The sequence below is a fragment of the Canis lupus genome, chromosome 25 (genome assembly GCF_003254725.2).
Source record: "Canis lupus dingo isolate Sandy chromosome 25, ASM325472v2, whole genome shotgun sequence".
In the NCBI taxonomy this organism is placed as follows: Eukaryota; Metazoa; Chordata; class Mammalia; order Carnivora; family Canidae; genus Canis; species Canis lupus.
In genome coordinates, this window is record NC_064267.1 from 13,704,381 (window position 1) to 13,725,696 (window position 21,316).

Sequence of the window (21,316 nt, forward strand, 5' to 3'; positions counted from 1 at the left end):
CTGATTTGTTTTAAATTCTGAACCAGTGAGCTGACAGTCACTTTGGGAAATTTATAGGTAAATTCTTTTTTTTTTTTTTTTTAAAGATTGTATTTATTTATTCATGAGAGGCACAGAGAGAGAGAGAGAGATAGAGACACAGGCAGAGGGAGAAGCAGGCTCCATTCAGGGAGCCCGACGTGGGACTCAATCCCTGGACTCCAGGATCACACCCTGGGCTGAAGGTAGGCGCTAAACCACTGAGCCACCCAGGGATCCCTATAGGTAAATTCTTGAAGAACTAAAACACACTCATGCACATACACATACACCACATGTGTGTACATGTGCACTCTCATAGTAAAAGGCCTGTCCAGGCTTCCCAGAGGTATACTGGCTGCACCCATATAGATACTGTACTTGTAAACTAGAAGAGAGACATTCAAAGACTCAGTACAACTATGACCTCTTATATGACCTCTGACCTTCAAAATACTGGTTTCCAACAAAAAAACTGAAAATTTACCTTAATTTTTACCTATTTAATTTTACCAACCTACAGACGTATCTGTTTGGTGAGATGGCAAACTGAATTTAAAGCACAGGTACCCTGGAAGCCTTTGCTCAAAGAAATAAAAATTAGCAAGTTAGAAAAACAGAATCTACAGGTTGAAAGGCCTTTACGATAGATGTTGAATGATCTATCTCTTTTTATCCTTTTCACAGTGATATTCAATAATGGGAATTTACTGCCTCCTGGGGCAATTGCAACCACTAAAAATTATTATTATTACTTTTTTGTGGTTGATAGACTAAGCATACTTCTAAGTACTAATTCCGTCCTCTGGGTTAGGCTAGAACAAGTATAACTCTTCTTTTCAAACTCTTGGAAAGGCTGAAATAGAAAGATACCTAGGGGCACCTGGTGCGTCAGTTGGTTAAGCATCTGCCTTCAGCTCAGGTCATGATCTCAGGGTCCTGGGACAGAGTCCTGCATTGAGCTTTCTGCTCAGCAGGGAGTCTGTTTGTCTCTTTCTTTGCCCCTCCCCACCACTTGTTCTCTTTCTCTCTCTTGCTCTCAAATAAATAAAGAAAATCTTAAAAAGAAAGGAAGGAAGGAAGAAAGACACTTACCACATCCTTCCTCTAAAAATTCAGTGTCTGCTAGCTAAATAGTCCCAGGTCTTTCACCCATGATTTAACAGGCATGCTTCAGAACTTACAAATAACTTCCAAGTATGATCTTCCAGACAGCTACAAGCAGAGCAGAATAGAACAGAATCCCCATCTCCCTGGAACAGATTACTACACCTATTGTAATGTATCCTAACATGAAATCACTGAAAGCTTTACTCTGTCCATCACTGACCTTCCAGGCACCTAAACATACACTGCTGTAGCTCTTCCTTCCACATTTGTACCAGGGCTACTTGTACCAGAGCCAAGGGCTGACCTTGACACTCTGCTCTCATTAAACTTCTGATTGGCAGACACAGCTCTCACAATTCTAATCTGCTACACAAATGTGATTTCCCATTTCATCTCTAAGCTCAACAGAAGCAGAGGCCAAATATGGTGTGGAGAAGACATAACTGAGCATGACCTTCTCCTGTTCCCTCTGCTATTTAAACAGAGGAAATAATTCTGAGTTCTTGTCTTTCCATGAATAAAACTGGAAAAATGAGAACCACCAATCTCATGAGATGGTTGATGTATTTATGTGAAATCATTGTTAACTTGCCAGTATGAGACACATGTTATCTCCTGCCCTACCTGCAAAACTTCGATTACTGGAAAAAAAATTTGGACACATTTGAAAATTGCATAACATCTAACCCCTGCATCCCAGCAATCCAGTAAGTACCCTGGGGTGCTGCAAGGGGAAATTATTGATATTCAAGCAAAATACAGCAACATTTCTCAGCTAGGAGTACAACATATTAGCTCAAAGTAGCTCATAGTTTTAATGTTAAATCATGCTACATTTCTTTTTTTTTTTAAGATTTTATTATTTATTCATTAGAGACACAGAAAGACAGGCAGAGGCACAGGCAGACACAGGCAGGCTCCCCGCCGGGAGCATGATATGGGACTTGATCCCAGGACCCCAGGATCATGACCTGAGCCAAAGGCAGATGCTCAATCACTGAGCCACCCAGGTGCCCCTACATTCCTCTTTTTTTTTTTTTAAGAGTTATTTATTTATTCATGATAGACATAGAGAGAGAGAGAGAGGCAGAGACACAGGAGGAGGAAGAAGCAGGCTCCATGCCGGGAGCCCGACGCGGGACTCGATCCCGGGACTCCAGGATTGCGCCCTGGGCCAAAGGCAGGCGCTAAACTGCTGAGCCACCCAGGGATTCCCCTACATTTCTTTTTTAAAAGAGATTTAATTAATTAATTTATTTGAGAAAGAGAGTGAGCAGAGGGAGGGGCAGAGAGAAAGAGAATCTCAAGCAGACTCCCTGCTGAACATGGAGCCTGGAAAAAGGGCTCGATCTCATGACCATGAGATCATGACCTGAGCTGAAACGAAGAGTCAGACGCTTAACTGATTGTGCCACCCAGGCACCCAACTACATTCCTTTTTATGACACATCTTTGTGACACTGAGTTTTCACGGCTGCTATGATAAAAAGCAAATAACTTGTGAAAAATCATCGTGGAACAGGAAATGAGGGATGCAGCATTCATGCTTACTCCAAGGTTTGAGAAGGTGTGCAAAGCTCAACAGGTGCACATACCATAGCACTGGCAAGTTATAATGGCTATTTAAGGATGAAAGAAAGTATTATTTCTTTCCAGCTACGTGCATTATTGTTTCAAATGTCTGCTAAGTTGTTAGGACATAAATAATTCTTAAATTGTTTGACCTCCCCTTCCTAACAGAAACTATTCCATATTATTTCTTGGCCTGGGGGCTTTGCAAAGGAATTACTGAGACACTGGGGTACTGTGAATGCTGAGGATCTGGGAACCTCTGCGTTGATCACTTCTCTCCCTGGTTACATTGCTCAGTCTTCAGGTACAATCATTCATGTGCTGAAGTAGAACTTCACCACCATTTAATCTTGAACTCTTATTCTGCGTCCACTGACATATCACAGGGCATAGTAGACTGACACTTAAATAGCACTGGGTAGCCTGTGGCTGTGACTTCTTGAGATCCCACATGCCACCTCAGTAATTGAGGAAGCTGGTCTCTGTATCAGGTGGCCTGAGGTGATGTAGAGCAACAGGAGGTCTACAGGGCAAGAGGGGAGTCCACAGGACAGAAAGTTCAACCATGGGAACATGGTGCTATGGGAGGTTGGAAGAGCTGTGGTGGTAGAATGGAGAAGCTGCTGAACAAATCCATGGTTTTCTCTGAGGTTAAAGATGTTGCTATTTTGTCAAGGGGTTTAGCAATAAGCTAAACCAACAAGCAAGTAGCAAGTCAAATATGCTCAATACATCTACCACTCTGGGCTTTGAATCTCTGGCAAATCGAGTCATGGTTCTGATGGCTTGCTGCAGCAAAATCTCTGAAAGTCCAACAGCTGCCTTTTCCCAAAAAGCAAGACTAAAGAGAGAACCTGACTGGGGTATATAAACTGAGTCATATCCTAGCATTTTAGAAGCATGAAATTCTCATCAAGGATTTATTATGCCCTCGGCTGTGATGCCTTGAGAAAATATAATTCTAGCACACACGAGGGGTTCAAAAACAGATGTCCAACAGCTAATTTCTACAGAACTGAATAGGCATCATTACGCTTCAACCATACATAGTATTTTAGTATGCCAAGTTGCCATGAAGCACAAACCAGCTCTTTTTTAATCTTAATTTGTAACCTGGAATCACATGCCACACTTAAATATTCCCAGCATATAATACATTCACCCTATAAAATAAGAATTCCAGACCACATCTGAGTTAAGCTAGGCACTTGGGACAGTTCTATAACCTGTTTTAGTGCTTTATGAATAAAAACACAAAATCAAAGATCTCTAATCAACTGGAGAGATATTCTACCTACTTTTTTGGCTTACAATAGATTCTAACACAAAAAAATAAGTTTTCCTCTTGAGACTTGAAAAAATTCAGAGTCCTGGAGAATCTAATTTTATGGGATAAGTGTACCTGAAATTTTTTAAAGATTTACTTGTTTATTCGAGAGAGAAAGAAAGAGACACCAAGCATGGAGGATGGGGGAGCTGAGGGAAAGACAGAGAGAATCTTAAGTAGGCTCCACAATGAGAGCAGAGCACCACGTGGGGCTTGATCTCACAACCCCGAGATCATGACCTGAGCTGAAACCAAGAATTGGACACTTAACTGACTGAGCTACTCAGGAACCCCTGTGTTCCTGAAATTTTAAAACTTATTTTCTAAAATTATTTCAAATATAATGCTGAAGTAGGACCTTTGGTAACTACTCTTCTAGAATTAACGATCATGCATTAATTTATCTGATCTACAAAAGCCCTAGTCTCAGAATAAGTTTCTAAATTCTAATTTGCAATATCATGTGAGCAAACTTAAGTAAATCCCTTCCCGTCTCAGAGCTCTCATTTGTCAAAGAGGGGTAGACTTCTATTACTGATTTGTAGACTAAACTCAGTTCAGTCAAGGGAGTCATAAGAAACTCCACCCAGGGCTATCCAAGAGAACTTCAACTAGAGCCACAACACTTACTCATTAACCAGATTCACTAAATACTTCTACTAATTGGACTCTCAAACTTCTCTATTCCATATAGAAAGTCTTTATGACAGAAAAGGAAGTATGAAGACCATTCGCCTAAATCAGTAAGTCTCGAATTTTAAGTGAGCAGAGAACTTGTAAAAATATAGCTTCTGATTCAGAAGTGCACATTTAACAATGCTGCTTGCCTATGGACAACGCTGAAGTAGTCAACATTGACTTGGACAAGATCACAAGATCTCTCTTGTTCAAATGTTTTAATTAGCTAGGCTTACATTTATTATAGCACAAGGTACATGCAAAATTTTCATAAAGCGACATCAAACAATTAGCAGGAACACTGAATCTCATCCCCTTCTTTCAAGCTTTGTATATACAGGTTATTTTTTGCTTTTAACTCCCATCTAGGAAGTACAAAATAAGGTTGGAATTTCACTTAAAATAATCTTCCAGGGGTGGCTGGGTGGCTCAGTTGGTTAAGTGTCTGCCTCCAGCTCAGGTCATGATCCCAGAGTCCTGGGATCCAGTGACAGGGTGGGCTCTCTGCTTAGCAGGGAGTCTGCTTCTCCCTCTCCCTCTGCCTGTTGCTCCCCCTGCTTGTGCACTGTATGTGTGTGTGTGTGTGTGTGTGTGTGTGTCTGCGTGTGTCAGATGAATACAATCCTTCAAAAAATAAAATAAGGGGCAGCCCCAGTGGTGCAGCGGTTTAGCACCGCCTTCAGTCCGGGGTGTGATCCTGGAGACCTGGGATCGAGTCCCATGTCGGGCTTCCAGCATGGAGCCTGCTTCTACCTCTGCCTGTGTCTCTGCCTCTCTCTCGCTCTCTCTGTGTCTCTCATGAATAAATAAAATCTTTTAAAAAATAAAAATAAAAATAAAATAAAATAAAATAAAATAAAAGTCTTCCAATCTAAGTGTTCCACATAAGAGGGTGAAAGTACTAACCAAAATATGGTCTACAGGATTTTGTAAGTTTATTTATTTATTTATATTTTTTATTTTTTTAATGATACAGAAACCAATACCTATGATTTAATTTATGAAAATTTCCATTTTCCCATTAACTTAAAGAAAGCATCCTTATGAAAGAGATTCTTTCATTAAAAAAATTAAAATATACTTTTTCATAGCAGTAAATAATCCTAGATGTTTCAAAGATTGCAACATCTTAAAAAATCTTAGTTTATAGATATATGAACACCTAATATAGAGGTATAAAATCTAAAAACAATTAAACTTCCTACATATTTGTTTAATAAGTGCTTCTGTAACTGACCAACACCTACTCCGACCCTATGTTCTTTCCTTAGACGCATTTAGTGCATTGATGCAGGGCCAGTTGTCCAGGCCTCCTGGATAGTTTGCCCTTCAGGAACATTCAATCCCTGTGCTCTGACCCAAAATATGTGACTCTCAAATTTAATCTCATGTCTCAGTCTCACTGAATCTTACCATAGGCCTTAGCTCCAAAAGCAGATCATGTTGGCAGCTTGGGACAGTCCCTAGAGCAGAGTGGCAGATGCGAGGTTGCAGGGGAGAGGGGGTGGCAGAAGGGTGTGTCTGGGCAAACCCAATAGGTACCTGAGGCTAGCTAATCCACAGGCACAAAGAAGTGAAATTTAAACTCACTCACTCAGTGGTTCTCAAGTAGACTCAAGGGCTCCTTCATAAAAATGTACACATAGCAAGGAGCTATCTTATATGTGAAGAAGCCATAAAAGATAGTGTCTCAATGCCTCACAAAGATGTAACTGAAGATGTGGTTCAGGTTTTATTTTAAAAATTCAGTTCCTGACCAAGAGGCGGCCTCATTGGGTTGTGGCTGGAGCAGAACACCTTCTCAAAAACAGACTGAGTGCTTACTGAGAAAAAAATCACCCATGAGATAAATGGGTTTGAGAGGGTAGCACCATACACCTAGTTGCTAAATGAGCAACATATAGACTCTCAGGGATGAGCGTCTCTGGCTTTGGTTGCTTCAGCAGTGAAGGGTTCTATCCCACCCCAGCTTTTCCTACAAAATTTCAGATGTTGTGGAGGCTCTCCTGTGGAAGGATTTCTTTCCATCCTTGAAAAGTTTAAACCACATTTGTTGGTAATATAAAAGTTGAGGTTTCCTACAAAATGCTTCATGACTGATGTTACCATTCTTTCCACTACCTTATTAAAAAAAGCTGCCTCATAAAAGAGCAGACAGATGACAGACCATAAGCAGGAATATCATGGACACCAACGTTTCAGGAATTGATCCCAGAATTATTTAGCAGGTACATCTCTTTCAATAAACTCAATGTGTCCAGTGTGATGATTATACCCACTATGGGGGATGTGCTTGTTTCCCTCCCCATCTACATCCCCTCCTTTCCCAACTGGTTTAGCATGCTAAACCTAAATGCTAAACCAGTCAATTTATATGGCAAATGTTCAATAAATGGTGACTAACTCCCAAAGTCATGATTCTAAGACTAATTATATCTCTAATGATAATTAGGAAGAATAGGAAAAAATATAATTCTACTTAAAAATACATTAACTTTGGGACACCTGGGTGGCCCAGCAGTTGAGTGTCTGCTTTAGGCCCAGGACGTGATCCCGGGGACCTGGATGGAGTCCCGCACTGGGCTCCCTAAGGGGAGTCTGCTTCTCCCTCTGCCTGTCTCTCTCTCTGTCTTTCTCTCTCTCTGTGTCTCTCCTGAATAAATAAACAAAATCTTAAAAAAAAAAATACATTAACTTTCATATAAACGGGAACAATGCTATTGGTGTGTAATTCTGAGAGATCTCTTCAGTTCACAGATGGAAACAATGAAAGCAATATAAAAACAATATGCGCCTCTGTGAGATCTAAAGTTATCATCCATGGAAAGGAGTTAGAAACAGCCCACTATTCCCATGGTCTGGGGATGGACACTGCAAACTTCCTAATCAAATATGCCAGTGGTCTTGATTCTGTTTTCTAATATCCTTAAAAACATTATAGGCTTATTATAGGCTTTTTGTGACAGCTCTTAATGACATGTAGCAGGCAACAATCCTTGGCTTCATATAGGGCTCTCTTGGGAAGGGCTACTACATAAGCCTGGACTTTTTTCCCCCTGCCTCTTTCGATCCTAATGCTTTGACTAAATAAGCCAACAGCCCCTGAATATCGTCTTGCATAAGTACTTTGAGAGCTTAACACATACTGGCTTACCAAGTCTTTTCAAATGGACTCAGGGATGTCCGGCGATGCAAATCATCCAAACAAAGTCTTTATATTTAAGCACCTCACCACATATTTGCTTCTTGCACAGGCAACTCAGTCTAAAATTATCTTCTATCACAATCTTGAATACCTATATACCTTTGTACTACTAATAACTTTTCAACATAGTGCCTAGGAGAATAGGCATTTAACTCGCTGGCTGAGTAAAATGATGGACTTATATCTCATTATTGGTGATAGAAATCTGCATGAAATAACTATGAACTCTGATACGATCCAACCATCCTAGAGAAATACAGGCCAATATGCCACAAGATCTGCTGAGTAACTGAAGAGCCCAGATGTACTGAAGGTTGAATACATGTTGCTGGCACAATGTCACAAGTCTGACTGTGCCAGGTGAGGTGACAAATAGGTAGCTGTGTCATCATCTTGCTTTATATCTTGGTGGTGTAATTCCACAGTCATTTTAGAATTTAACATGTATATTTGGGCATCTATTAAATTCAAATTGCAGAAAGCTTAAAATTTCCATAGCGTCCTAAAAGTATAAAGATTATTTTCAATATGGTATAAGAATTCACTTAAAAAAATACTAAGGTTAAATGTTTCCACACTCCAGAAGAGACCTCAACTTTCAGAAACAAGAGATGAGCTCTCCTTCACACTCTATCACAAAGGGGGAGGAAAAAGGAGGGGTAGCCAGACAGGCTGGGAGTGGGATAGAATGTGAGAGCTCCTTAAAAGTATGATTTATATAAAATTACCACTATACCAATATATTAACAATTACTAGTAATAATTTCCTTGTTGTTTAAAAGGTTTGCTTGACTCCTACAGTATTTAACAATACTATAATCTTAAGGGGTCACTAATTATCTGTGTTACACACACTCATACACACACAGATTGCACAAAATATGGTCTTGATTTTCCTATCTTTTAGTATCGAGCCTTGAAAAACAACCTTGCCAATGTCTTACTCAAAGTATTCCACACTTTCATGTTGGATGCATTACCCAGAGTTTAAATATGAATGATTTTATGATTAGATATTCTAGTCACCTGAAGTCACCTTTATATGGCCCCTAAATCTTGATTTCAAAATCTAGAAAACATCTCAACAAACAAGAATTTTCAAGGGGGTAAAACCCTAATGACGGATTTGAAGATGAGGCAATATATTTATCACTGATCTTAATTACTATTTGACTGCTGACTGCCTCCACTGTCCTGTGAGCATTCTCTTCTATCCAACCTAGGAGGTAGAGATCAACCATCATACTGTTGTGAGCTGTGAGGGAACTTGATATTCTTTATTCACTGAACAAAAACCTTATAACCTGATCCTGCCTGCGCTTTGGCCATAAATGCTGCCCGCGCAGCTGAGGCTTTCAGAGTGGCTCTCTGAGAAAGGGAGGACACCCTGTCTGCCCAAGATCAGTTTACTCCACAACTAGAAAGGGCTCACTTTGAAATAAGTATCCCCTGCTTGGGGGTTCAGAATTTATGCATCTGTACTTGTGTCCATGACAATTTTATTGCATGTCCAGGAAACAGAACAATTAAAGTGGCGCTCAGACAGGAGTCTAGCTTCTGAAAATCTAACATCTCCACTAAATGATATAGAATATATTAAGATCAGGGCAACCGCATTTGATGTAAAAATTTAATAGGTCGTATGTTGTGAATTACATACGGGTTTATATTCACTGAAGTCAACTGGCTATAGTCGGTTTCTTCCTGTACTAGGCTGAAAAGAAGGGCCCAGACTAGGAAGGCTGGGATTTAAATAAAAGATATTAGATCCTTCTGTTCCCAGGCTGAAACAGGGATTAGAATAACACATTTAAATACCTTAATGTTTTTAGCACAAAAAGCATTAATTCGATACTCTGCTTCCTTGAAATGCTTTATTAAAGCCCCCAACAACTCTCTCAGGAGTGTCTGCCTTCCTTGGAGTTAACATACATTTATTGTTCTCCACTGCAAATTTCACTAGTATTTCAAAACAGCGTGCCTGGCCTCTGCTGTGGGGATGGTGGGAATAGGAAATAGAACAAGATGAAACCTGAGAAGGCTTTGAGTTTTGACATTTCAGAGCAAGCTTATGGCTCCTTCAGGACCAAGCATCATGAGCTCATGCACCACTGAAAGTAAATGACGACCAAGATGCTTAATAGAATGATTTTAATTAGACCTGCCCTTCACCTGTCACAAAGGTCATCTGGTTACCAATCCAATAAATAAGCAAAATTGTAACTACCTGTACTCCAGAAAAAGTGGGGCAGCCTGTCTGCCTCTTGACTTTTACCCCAGGCCTAATCCAAGCAACCAAGAACCTTAAAAGCCACAGGGATGGCAGTGACAAACACCATGTGCCCCACTCTCTCAAACTGGAAAATCTGAGAGTGGAATTTGTTGAGTGGAAATGCAGAGAAGTTAGACAAAGCTCCTTCTTCTAAGAATCATATATTCCTACTCAAACCTAGAGCCTGTACTTAATAAGCTGCTAATTCTTGATCTCAAGAGCAGGAAATGAGAATGCTTTTCTGGGGGTACATTTGTCCAAACCCATAGAATATACACCAAGAGTGAACTCTAATATAAACTATGGACTCTGGGTGATAAGGATATGTCAATGTAGGTTCGCTGATTGTAACAAATGTACCACTGTACGGGGGGATGTTGATAGTGGGGGAAGCTCTGTGCATGTTGTAAAAATCTCTGTACCTTCCACTCAGTTTTGCTGTGAACCTAAAACTGTTCTAAAAAATAAAGTCTATTGGGGGTGGGGGAAGCATCAGCATTCTACCATTGCCACAGAAGAACACGCAAATGACTCCTACTGGTTCTATACATCAGCTATAGATGTATATATTTTCCAGAAGTCCTGGAAAGTGACAGAGAAATATCTACAGACATCAGGTGGATGGGATAGTGGGGCCTGGGTGAGGAAGGGGTGAGTATAGGCACAGTGACCAATCACATGAAGGTCTATGTTAGGAGAGAACACGAGCCCCAAGACACTCTACCCACAGGAGAAATTAATGATAACAGCTAAGTATAGGAGTAGTCAACTTAATCTATTGCAAGCTTAATTTGTAACTTGCTCTTCTAATTGATTAAGACTACCATAGTAACACTTCTTTGGATAAAGTCTGGTCTGAAATGTGGTTGGCTGTGTATTTCTGTCTCCATAATTAGGCTATTAGCTACCTGGCTTTAGGGATTTCTATTACTCATCTTTAAAACCTATAGCATCAAATATGGTAGGTAACAAACAAATGTCTGTTGAATTACCAATTTTTCAATGATTGTTTTGGACTTCAAACATAGCTCTCCTTGTCTTCCTTCTTAATTTTAATTGTTTGTATTTCATGTTCAAGAATATACTTATCATACTAAATGAATAATGATCATCTTTCAGTTTTGATCAAAGAAAAAGAAAGGTTAAAGTATTTGTTCATTACAATGCCTGTTCAGAGAAGCCCAAATCTCAACCTTCAAGTTCACCTGGTAGCTACACTTTTCAGAGTCAATTAGTACACTAACTACCACCTTTACCATGTTACCACCTCCTATAAGCAACAGCCACCACCTAAAAATCAAGTTTGCCGGGGATCCCTGGGTGGCGCAGAGGTTTGGCGCCTGCCTTTGGCCCAGGGCGCGATCCTGGAGACCCGGGATCGAATCCCACATCGGGCTCCCGGTGTATGGAGCCTGCTTCTCCCTCTGCCTGTGTCTCTGCCTCTCTCTCTCTCTCTCTCTCTCTCTATCATAAATAAAAAAAAAATAAAAATCAAGTTTGCCAATTATGTGGTTTGGTAGGTGGGGTCAGTGCTACCAACACCTGCCCCATTCACCTTGAATGGCATGCAGTGGTCAAGAGAGCAAGGTCACACTGCTGTCAGGGCAGAGAGCCCAATCCTGAGCTTGTAGAGGAGCTCAAGACCAGAGCTAGCTACACACATGCCTGCTTGGATTAGATCTACAACCAGAGGGGAGTTTAGAATGAAGAAAGTTCCAGCCAAGAAACCGGAGAAGTCAAGGGGACATTTCAGGAACACTTTTAGCAGGGGTTCCCAGCTTTATACAGAAGGCATAAAAGTCTAGAAATGCAATGCAGAAGGTGAGAAATACTTAAATCTTGCAATTATACCCACACTCAAGTTGAGAATAGGAGTCATCAACAAACTGAGCCTCAACTAAGGGAATATGATAGGAAAGGCTAAAGCAGTGTCATAGCAGACAAAGTTAGGGTGAATATCCTCTTTTCCTTTTATTTCTCACACACGAATGCATAGTACATCATTAAATTGCATTGGTATATACTATAGAAAGAATCTAAAGTAGCGATACCCTTGGTGTCATAATTTTTTAAACAATATAACAAAATGACCTATCACCCACTTAGAGTAACCCAGTTTCCAAGGCAAAGTGACAAAGGCATGCCAGGCCTTCCTTTGGGCTCCAGGGACATACTGGTGATAAAAGTATGTACTGTGCCCAATAAAGCTTGCTTCCCGCCCCCCAATCATACAGCCCACTCCCAGATTCTGTGGCCTGTGGTCCAAGGTGATACTAACCTACACGTGGGGAAAGCTTTTATGATCCTGTGGGTTGCTAAGAAAATTCTACCCTTCTTAAAATAATAGTTCTCATCTTCCCCTTCCCTGAGTTAGTTCTATTTCAGGTTTTCGGTGTGCTCCAAGTTTGAGCTGTGGAGAAGGGAGGACATAATTCAGGTGATGACCACTTGTGATCAGAGGAACAATGACCACGTGTGATCAGAGGGATGGTGGAGAATGCTCGAATTCCTCAAGTGAGAGGAACCCACAGATAGGGCAGAACTGGCATCCTTGCCTCTGCTCACCCTCCCTGGTTCTGTTTTCTCTCCTCTGTGACCAACAATGAAGATTTCTAATGTTTCTTAAGCTCTAAATATACTGCTTTTTCTTTTTTTAAATGGAATGCCTCACAAATTTATGTATCATCCTTATGCAGGGACCATGCTAATCTCTGTATTTTTCCAATTTTAGTCTATGTGCTGCCAAAGCAAGCATTAAAACCTATACTTTCTGGGATGCCTGGGGGGCTCAGCAGTTGAGTGTCTGCCTTTGGCTCAGGTCGTGATCCTGGGATCCAGAATCAAGTCCTGCATCGGCTCCCTGTGGAGAGGGAAACCCTCTGCCTGTGTTTCTCATGAATAAATAAATAAATCTTAAAAAAAAAAAAACCTATACTTTTAGGCTGAAAGCAAAATATTTTCTTTTTTATTATTATTATTAATAAAAATAAAATAGTAAATATAATATATAATAAAGTAATATATATAATAAATAATATATAAAATAAAATAATAAATATAATAAATAATAATAACAACAATAATAATAATAAAGGAGCAGCAGCAACAAGTGCTGATTTAACACACATTACCTATTCATCAGTAACCGAGGTAAGCACCCTTCATGCACTAGCTAATTTAATTCTCACTTTGAGAAATCAGTGGTGTCATCCTGACCAACTCAAGGGCAAGAAAACTAGGCTCAAAGAGGTTGACACAGTGTGCCCAAGGTCAAAGAACCCAACAAGTGGCCAAGACAGTGCCTAACCGCAGCTCTCTCACCCAGGGTCTCTCTGCTCAGCCACTCTGCTACTGTACAAACATCACTAGAGAAGCTCACAGAGTTCTGCTGAGGCACTGGGCCAGGCCAGGCTGGGGAACACAGCACAGGCAAGGGATCATCTACACCCAGCACTCAAGAGCCCCACAAAGTTACCTGAAGGATCAGGTTCTTGCTTTTAGCTTGAAGGTCTTGCCACTGCCACATGCCTCACATGATAGTCATGAAGACCAAATAAATGCTGAAGGTGAGGAAGCATTTTGAAAGATGGGGAAAAAAAAAAAAACCCCATCTTAGCTTCTACCTGACTCTTGGCTAAATGCCAACCAGCCTTCATCACCTCTCCCATTGAGGACACCATCCAGGCTTCATGCCTGTGCTGGCTAGTAAGGTCCTCCCCTAAGTTACTGGCTTCAGAGTCTCCCAGGATTTCTGGATGGAGGTGGGATGAGAAACAGCAGAGAAGAACATTTTGGCTCATATGTCCCTATTTGAATTTACCACCAACTCCCTTAAAGTCCTGTATCAGATTGTTTTCACATATAATTTTACATAATTTCTTTATATCCAAAACTGTTAAATTGCATACTGATTCACACTAATATTCATACATACTGAATATGAATGTGTGTAAACAAAATGAGACTGTGAGTTCTTGCAGGGTAAGATTACGTCTTCAGTTTTTACTTGTCCATACATCCAACAAAGTGCTCAGTGCACAATGGCTACTGCTAAGTTTACCTCCACGGATCACATTGCAGAAATAATAGAAGCAGTTCTGCTAGATGCTGGGAGGGAAATGGAGCACACAGGGGCTTAGAGCAGCAAGCAAATGGGAACAGAGAACAATGGTCAACACATCATTCTCAGAAGCTTTGTCCCTAGGTAAAGTTGGGAGTTAAACTGGGGAAAGCCTACCTCTGAAGATGGAGTTGTAAAAATATTAGAGGGTTTTTTTGAATAATTAGAACTGTGTAATTAGCTTAGTCTGCCCTCATACCGTAAAATCATGTCAGCTGTTTATCAGAACATGTTACAAACACCACCACCACAAGCATGATCCCCCCTAAAACAGTACCAAACATGGAAGTATGATTCTCATTCATGGGCTAGAAACAGTTTTTCCTCTTCCTCTTGTCTCTCGAAGTGAAACAAAACAGAAAACAACCCAATAGGGATAAAATTAATAAAATGGAAGTCTATAATCCATTTTACTCTTCCCAAAGAAAAGGTATAGAAATTGATAGAAGACAAATTTCAAACAAGCCTACCCATGTAAAATAACACCAATGAATAAGTCAAAAACAGAACTAGCCCTTCCAACAGATGACCATTTTCAGTCAGCATCACATCACAGATGATCTGTTGTTATAGTAAAAAAATAAAATCTAAAAAGCACTTTATCTCTCAAATGATAATATTACAAAATAATTAAATTAAAATTTGAACTTGTTTATATTTCATCTGCACAAAATTTAAAGCTATGATTTCTCTGCCTACTTTTTGACATCAGCCAATTCTTTGAGACATTCACTTACCTAGGGCTTTATGTGAGCTCCAAACCTCTAGGTAAAGTTCTTTTAAAATTGTACATATTAATTTTTACTCAAAGAAAAGTATTTCTCAACATTATTGAAAAGATAGTTTTGGCTGATTTTTTGTTGTTGTTGTTTTGGCTGATTTTTAAGAAGCTAGCTGTAAGCCCATTCAATCAGATTAGTAAAAGCTAAAAAAAAAAAAAAAAAAAAATCACATAGAGTTTTTTCCATTTGAAATGTTTAAAGTTGAAACTTGCCTAAGAAGCAAATAGAAGGCCACTGCTCCCTGAAAAGATAATGGTCTGATGGGTCTGGGCAGCGAGCATGGCAATGAGCATGTTCTGTTTGACTTATTCTCTGATAATCTGAGCAGTAGTAAAGCGATAAGAGGTCAGGGCCAGTTAGTTTAATAAGCCACCAATACTCTTTGTCAGCTTTCTTTGTATATTCTGGAACTCTTTATTGGCAGGTAATGAAGTCCAGGTCATTAATAGAACAAAGAAAAATATATTAAATAATCCAGCCACATAGACTGCAGCATACTAGTTAACCAATATAAATGCATTGGCAATTAAATTAGATTTGTAACACTAGCCTAATGCTTTTTAGGTGCTACAGTGATAAACTGGAGGCTCTCAATCTTGATGGAGTCAAATGGTATCGGCAGTATGTCTAATGGTTCTTGGAGTAAGTCATATACACGTGATGCTGACTGCAAGGGAAGCAATTTCTTTTTTCAAGTCCTTGAGTGACTGAAGGAGAGAAAAGTATGCACGAAGGCTGGCTTAATACACTTTAATGGTAATTAAAAAATAGCCATTCCCTATTTCTTCTAGATGCTATGTTAACTAAGGAAACAGACTTTTCTTTAACTTTGAGAGCTAAGTGTTGATGCAGGTGGTTCTTTTCTGTTCTTTTCTCTTTTCTTTTCTTTTCTTTTCTCTTCCTTCCTTTTCCCTTCCCTTCCCTTCCCTTCCCTTCCCTTCCCTTCCCTTCTCCTTCTCTCCTTCTCCTTCTCCTTCTCCTTCTCCTTCTCCTCTCCTTCTCTTCTCACCCAGCTACCAAGCACAGTGGCAAAGGAGACCCTTCACACAGTCAGGGAGATGCTTCACTCCAGAATGTTACTGTGTGAGTCTTGCAGGGCTGCCGGTTCTTGTGACAGCATGTCTCTGAGACAGAAGCTGGGAAACATCATCACAGAGGCCATCCCTCCTCCACGCAGAGGATAATTTTTCCTCTGTGATCCCCCCACGAAGGTCAGCACACCACATTCGTTGATTTGCAACATACCCCAATGTTCACCTCAAGACCTGGCACATGGCTGGCACTCAGACAATATTTGTGGAAACTCTTTCCTCATTAGAATGAGTCTCCAAATTTATAGCTAACACAGTGCTCTAAAAGGCAGAGCACTGTATTCATTAAGGATAAGAGGAAGTGTCTGGCTCATATTCATATGAATCAGTACTGAGCTGGGTGGCTGAATAAGCTAAAAATGGTTTTCTACATGTGGATGGGTGGAGCCAAAGACAGTCAAGGGGCCATGCCCCTGGGTGTCATCACTCAGTCTGCAAGTCCCAATGTGCATCATCCACGTCTGTTTATGATGCCACTTCCCAGATTTACCTGCTTTGTTGCTCACACAGTGTTCTTACACATGCTGTGACTGGTACTGTGTGCTCCCATAAGAGCACTAAGACCTATTTATGCACCACTCCAACCAGCTGCACATTACATGAAGACAGCTGGAACCTAAGCAAGCAGCCAATGACACAGTGAAAGGTGGTGAGTCAGAAAAACAAAACAAAACAAAAACCATAGATATCTTTCTCTGAGCTAGTTCGAAGAGAATGGAAGGAGATGGTGGGTCAACCAGACAAAAGAGCATTCAGGAGAAAGGAACAGCTTGAACAGAGTTTGTCAAAAACTAAATATACCAAAAAACAAAACAAAACAACAACAACAACAAAAAACCAACAACAACTAAATACACCAAATATACACATCTTGATGTGTGAGTAAATGAGCACCCTAATCTACTGTGCACATATATATGACTATATATAACTTCTGAATAGGCAATTTAACAGAGAGAATTTATGCTAAGAAAGTAAGCAGATCCGCAGATGAACTGCCAGACCTAAGGCAGCCCCAAGAGCACCATCCATAAGTACAATGCCTCTAAGAATGCCATAGATCTAAAATATGTCCCCATGGACCATGGACGCATATCCACTGTATACTGCTGAACGAAGACAGCAAGCTGAGAGATTGCACGTACAGTGGTGTCCATGTGGGACACGCACTAAATAGACGTGGGCATGCAGAGATAAAAGTGCAGGAGAAAATGATTCAAAGTAGTTTTCTCTGACAAGAACGGATTTAGAATTAGTCTTTCATTTTTATTCTGTTTCACATTGAAAATAGGTACTGCTATTATACCGAGAAAGCAAATAAATTCTTAAAAACAAAAGCTGATTAAATACCCTTTGAGACCTTACGTTGCTACTACATTACTCCACCAGACTGCCAATATAATCCCAAAAGGACTTCTATGGTTCTCCAGGGTAACTGTTTCAAAAAAGAAATTCTATATATATGAGGAGGAGCCCTTTTTACACATCAATAATTATTTTAAAAGTAAACTTAGATGTCACTGATCAGAAACGAAAGAGACAATATCACAGTTACCTTAAGTAATTCATTCTTTTCAGTAATGATCAGAACTGTCTTAATTTCCTTTTCATTATTAAAGAAAATCTGAAGAAATACCATGGGTTTGTTGGTCTCCACTCCTGTCCACACTGTAGCCTTGCCCTACTCATAAGGCCACTCTTCCTACTGCACTTTCTTGAATTCCTCAGGGTCCTCCCTTCAGGAACAAGCCTAAGCTTAGTAGATACCATTCCAGAGGCTTCCTGATCACACTTTAGGAGGTTATGGGTATATGTCCATTATTTTTACCGTGGTGATGGTTTCATGGGTGTTTGCATTTGTCCAAACATCAAATTGTATACATTAAGTATGTGCCATTTTAGAATATGCATCATACCTCAACAAAGCTGCTAAAAACACTTAATAGTAATGGACTCTGAGGGGAGCACTATGTCCATATCTAGAATTGTCTGTTTTCCTGTGTATGCCTAAACTTTATTTTCTGGTTTTCTGAGCCTCTTCCACATTTGGGCTGCAAAGTAAACTAATAATTCAAACACATAATTTCCTCTTTATTTCTCCAAACTCATTTCTTTAAAAAAGAGGTTTCCTGAGCACCCTGTGCCTAACGAGGCTCCTTTCCAGACTCTGCCTTTCTGACAATGCCCATGCCCCATCCCCTAACCATTCATGGTCCTACAGCCCTGCCTTTCCTCCTGACAAATACTCCTCCAACTCTTTATCTCTCCCCTCCGCTAACTTCTACTCCATTTTGAAGACTGGCTTCAAAGTCACTTTCTTCTTGGGAGAGGTCTCTCCTAACCCCACCAACTAACTTAGCCAGTCTCCCCTATGTTCTGGAGCCCCCTGGTTAATCCCTTAAGCAGCACACTCACCTCATCATCCTGAAATGACCATTTATGTGTCAAGGGACTAATTCCTGGAAACCAAAGACTATCTTCTTGTGTATTCTTGGTGCCTAGTACAATGCACAGCACAAATAGTCCCAATGATAATAACAGTGTCAACATCTAATGGAAACAAAAACCCAACGACACTTTTCTGTTGATAAGAACTGCTCTTAGAACCTCTTAGTTGGCATTATAAGTTCATTGTCCTCTAATGACAAACAATGGTTCTCCTTCATGTATTTCAGATTTCAAACTTCATAGAAACTTTGGCATAGGACCAAACTGGCTTTCCCCATTTTGATTTCCATATTTCCATATATTGAGATGGAAATGCCTGTGGTGTGCATGTGCAGTAATGTTGGTAGGGGTGGCTCTTTGCGAATGCTAAAAACATTATAATAAAGAGGAGAAAAAAACATTTTGAAAATGCTACAACCCAAACCAGCATAGCTGCTAATACAAACAGGCCCCTTCCCAAATGTAAGCGGGTCACAAGTAATGGCTCACCTCAAAGCAGCCGCAATGCGACTGTTTACTCTCCATTTGGGTCTTAAAAGCATTTTCGTTGATGAACAGGCCCTAAAGCAGAAACATCTAAACCCATGCTAATGCCCAGCAGAGCAGTAACTTCTTTTGATTAATTTACCAGTACTGAAAGCACAAGAAAGAGATCAAACCACGTTCTGTACTAAACAATTAAACAAGCAGACGATGCCTCCAGGATGGTGTATGTCACGATGAAAGCTCGTTGGGGTCGAATGAAAAAGCAACAAATATCTTACATTGATTAATGCTTATAGGATTTTTTTCCCCTTAAATGTCATAACATTTCATTCAATGATCAAACTGAAGAGTTTATATAACATTTAAGACAGAAAAAAAGTTCCAAAAGCTTAAGAAAATTTAGTTGTGTAGTGAGGAGAAAAATCAGGTCAGTCCTTAAGAACCCTCAACACAGTTTGGTGGAACTCTGACCAGTCTGTTGAAAAATCTTCCACATGGAATATAGCACAGGGAAAAATCTTAACAACTCCTTTCATCGAAAAATACCTTCTCTGAGATTTGCTTAATTATTTAGCCCATTCACAATGTTCAATAATATCTATACAGACTGTTTTGAAAACAGAGTCAAAATATAATATGAATGTATCTTTACTTGATTTTTTTAACTGGAATTTAAAACTTGACTCTCAAATCAGAATGAACCACAAATATGTTAGTAGTTAACCTTCAGATTTTCTGAATCAGTTTTTTAAAAACCCAATGAATGTATTTGTAAGAAACTATTTTAGTTTGTAAAAAAAAAACAAAAAACTTAATTTATATATGCTTGTAGAAAAATAACTGAATCAACCCAGCTAAAAATGTCATCTTGCTGAAAAGTCACAATTTTCTAATTTTAGATCCCCAAGGAACATTTCTTAGGTAATTCAATATTATCTTAATGAATTTACTGGTGTGTTTGGGGCTATTCCCTACTACCCTTTCCTAATCTATAAAATGGGGATGATGGTGCATGCCTTGTAGGATTTTAAGACTAAATGGTGTAGTATATATAAAGGATAAATCTTTAAACACTACCACCATATTACCTCCCTCTCTAGTCTATGCTGGATTTTTTGCAGAGCATTCCCTCTGTGTAGAATGCAACCCTACGTGGTGAATTCCCCCTCCATGTTTGGGGCTCATCTCCTCTATTTTCATACTGATCTCCCTGTATCTTAAGGGCTCCTTCACAAGCAGCCTTAAGGGCAAATATTGTTCAGCAAAGGTTCTCTGGTATGTGGAAGACATTATGATACCCTTTACTACCTCTGCCAAAAAATGAAAATTGAATCCCTTCAATGTTTTTAAAACTTGTATGTGAAAACACCACAAAAATTGGGAAATACAAACCTGAGAGCCAACTCTTCTACTGACCTTCCCACAATTCTTTCCCTCTTATGAGGACAGATGAGCCCAAAGAACACAGACATATAGGTATATTTTCCTACTCACTCTGGCTCTAATAGGCTCTGATCCCTTATTACTGCTAATAGAGAGGATAAATGGGTTGTAGTTGAAGTGAGTATGTTTCGACTGATCCCCATTTCTGATCTCTTCTGTACATACAGAAACACAAAAATCACAATTCTAAGTCCTCTCAAAGATGGTAACACCTTCCCTTGTTAAAAAAAATACTTGAAAGACTCCTGGGTAGGATCAGAAAACACAAGGAAGGAGGGTCTCATTTTACAGGGGAAGTAAAGGACCATAGTGAAAGTGAACACGAGCCTCAGTGGGCTCTGGGATCCCCCAGCTGGAACCAGACATCCTATCTAGGAAGCTCTGGTCACAGGGGTATTTTGAAAGCACAGGCAGAAAAGCTGGAGATGATACCACAACATCAAAATGTAGAATTAAAAAATGCTTATGAATTGCTCCACAGTGATTTTGACTCTGGTTGTTAAAAAAAAAAAACGCTTTCACTCCGACCTGTTTATACAGCTCAGTGTTAAATGTACTTCTCTCTAAACACTCTTCAGCTGGAATATTCGGTCAGATTTTTAGCTATTGAGGAAATGTTATGGAGGCATATATAACATCTGTCCAGGAGAGAGATCGTGCTGGTAAAGTTCCCTTTCAGTACCTGATCATCAGATCCCCCAACAAATGAGCCGGGTACATTATCGCCTCAACCTGGGTTAATTTTTTTTTTCTGACTACAATGA

At 39.8% G+C, this 21,316-nt stretch overlaps 1 protein-coding gene and 1 pseudogene across 16 annotated transcripts in view; both read right to left on the reverse strand.

Moving 5' to 3' along the window:
- ATP8A2 (ATPase phospholipid transporting 8A2) overlaps nt 1–21,316 on the reverse strand; it is a 569,987-nt gene that overhangs the window by 227,110 nt on the left and 321,561 nt on the right. The gene's annotated exons all lie outside the window — the stretch shown is intronic.
- LOC112670242 (U6 spliceosomal RNA) lies at nt 12,834–12,933 on the reverse strand (annotated as a pseudogene).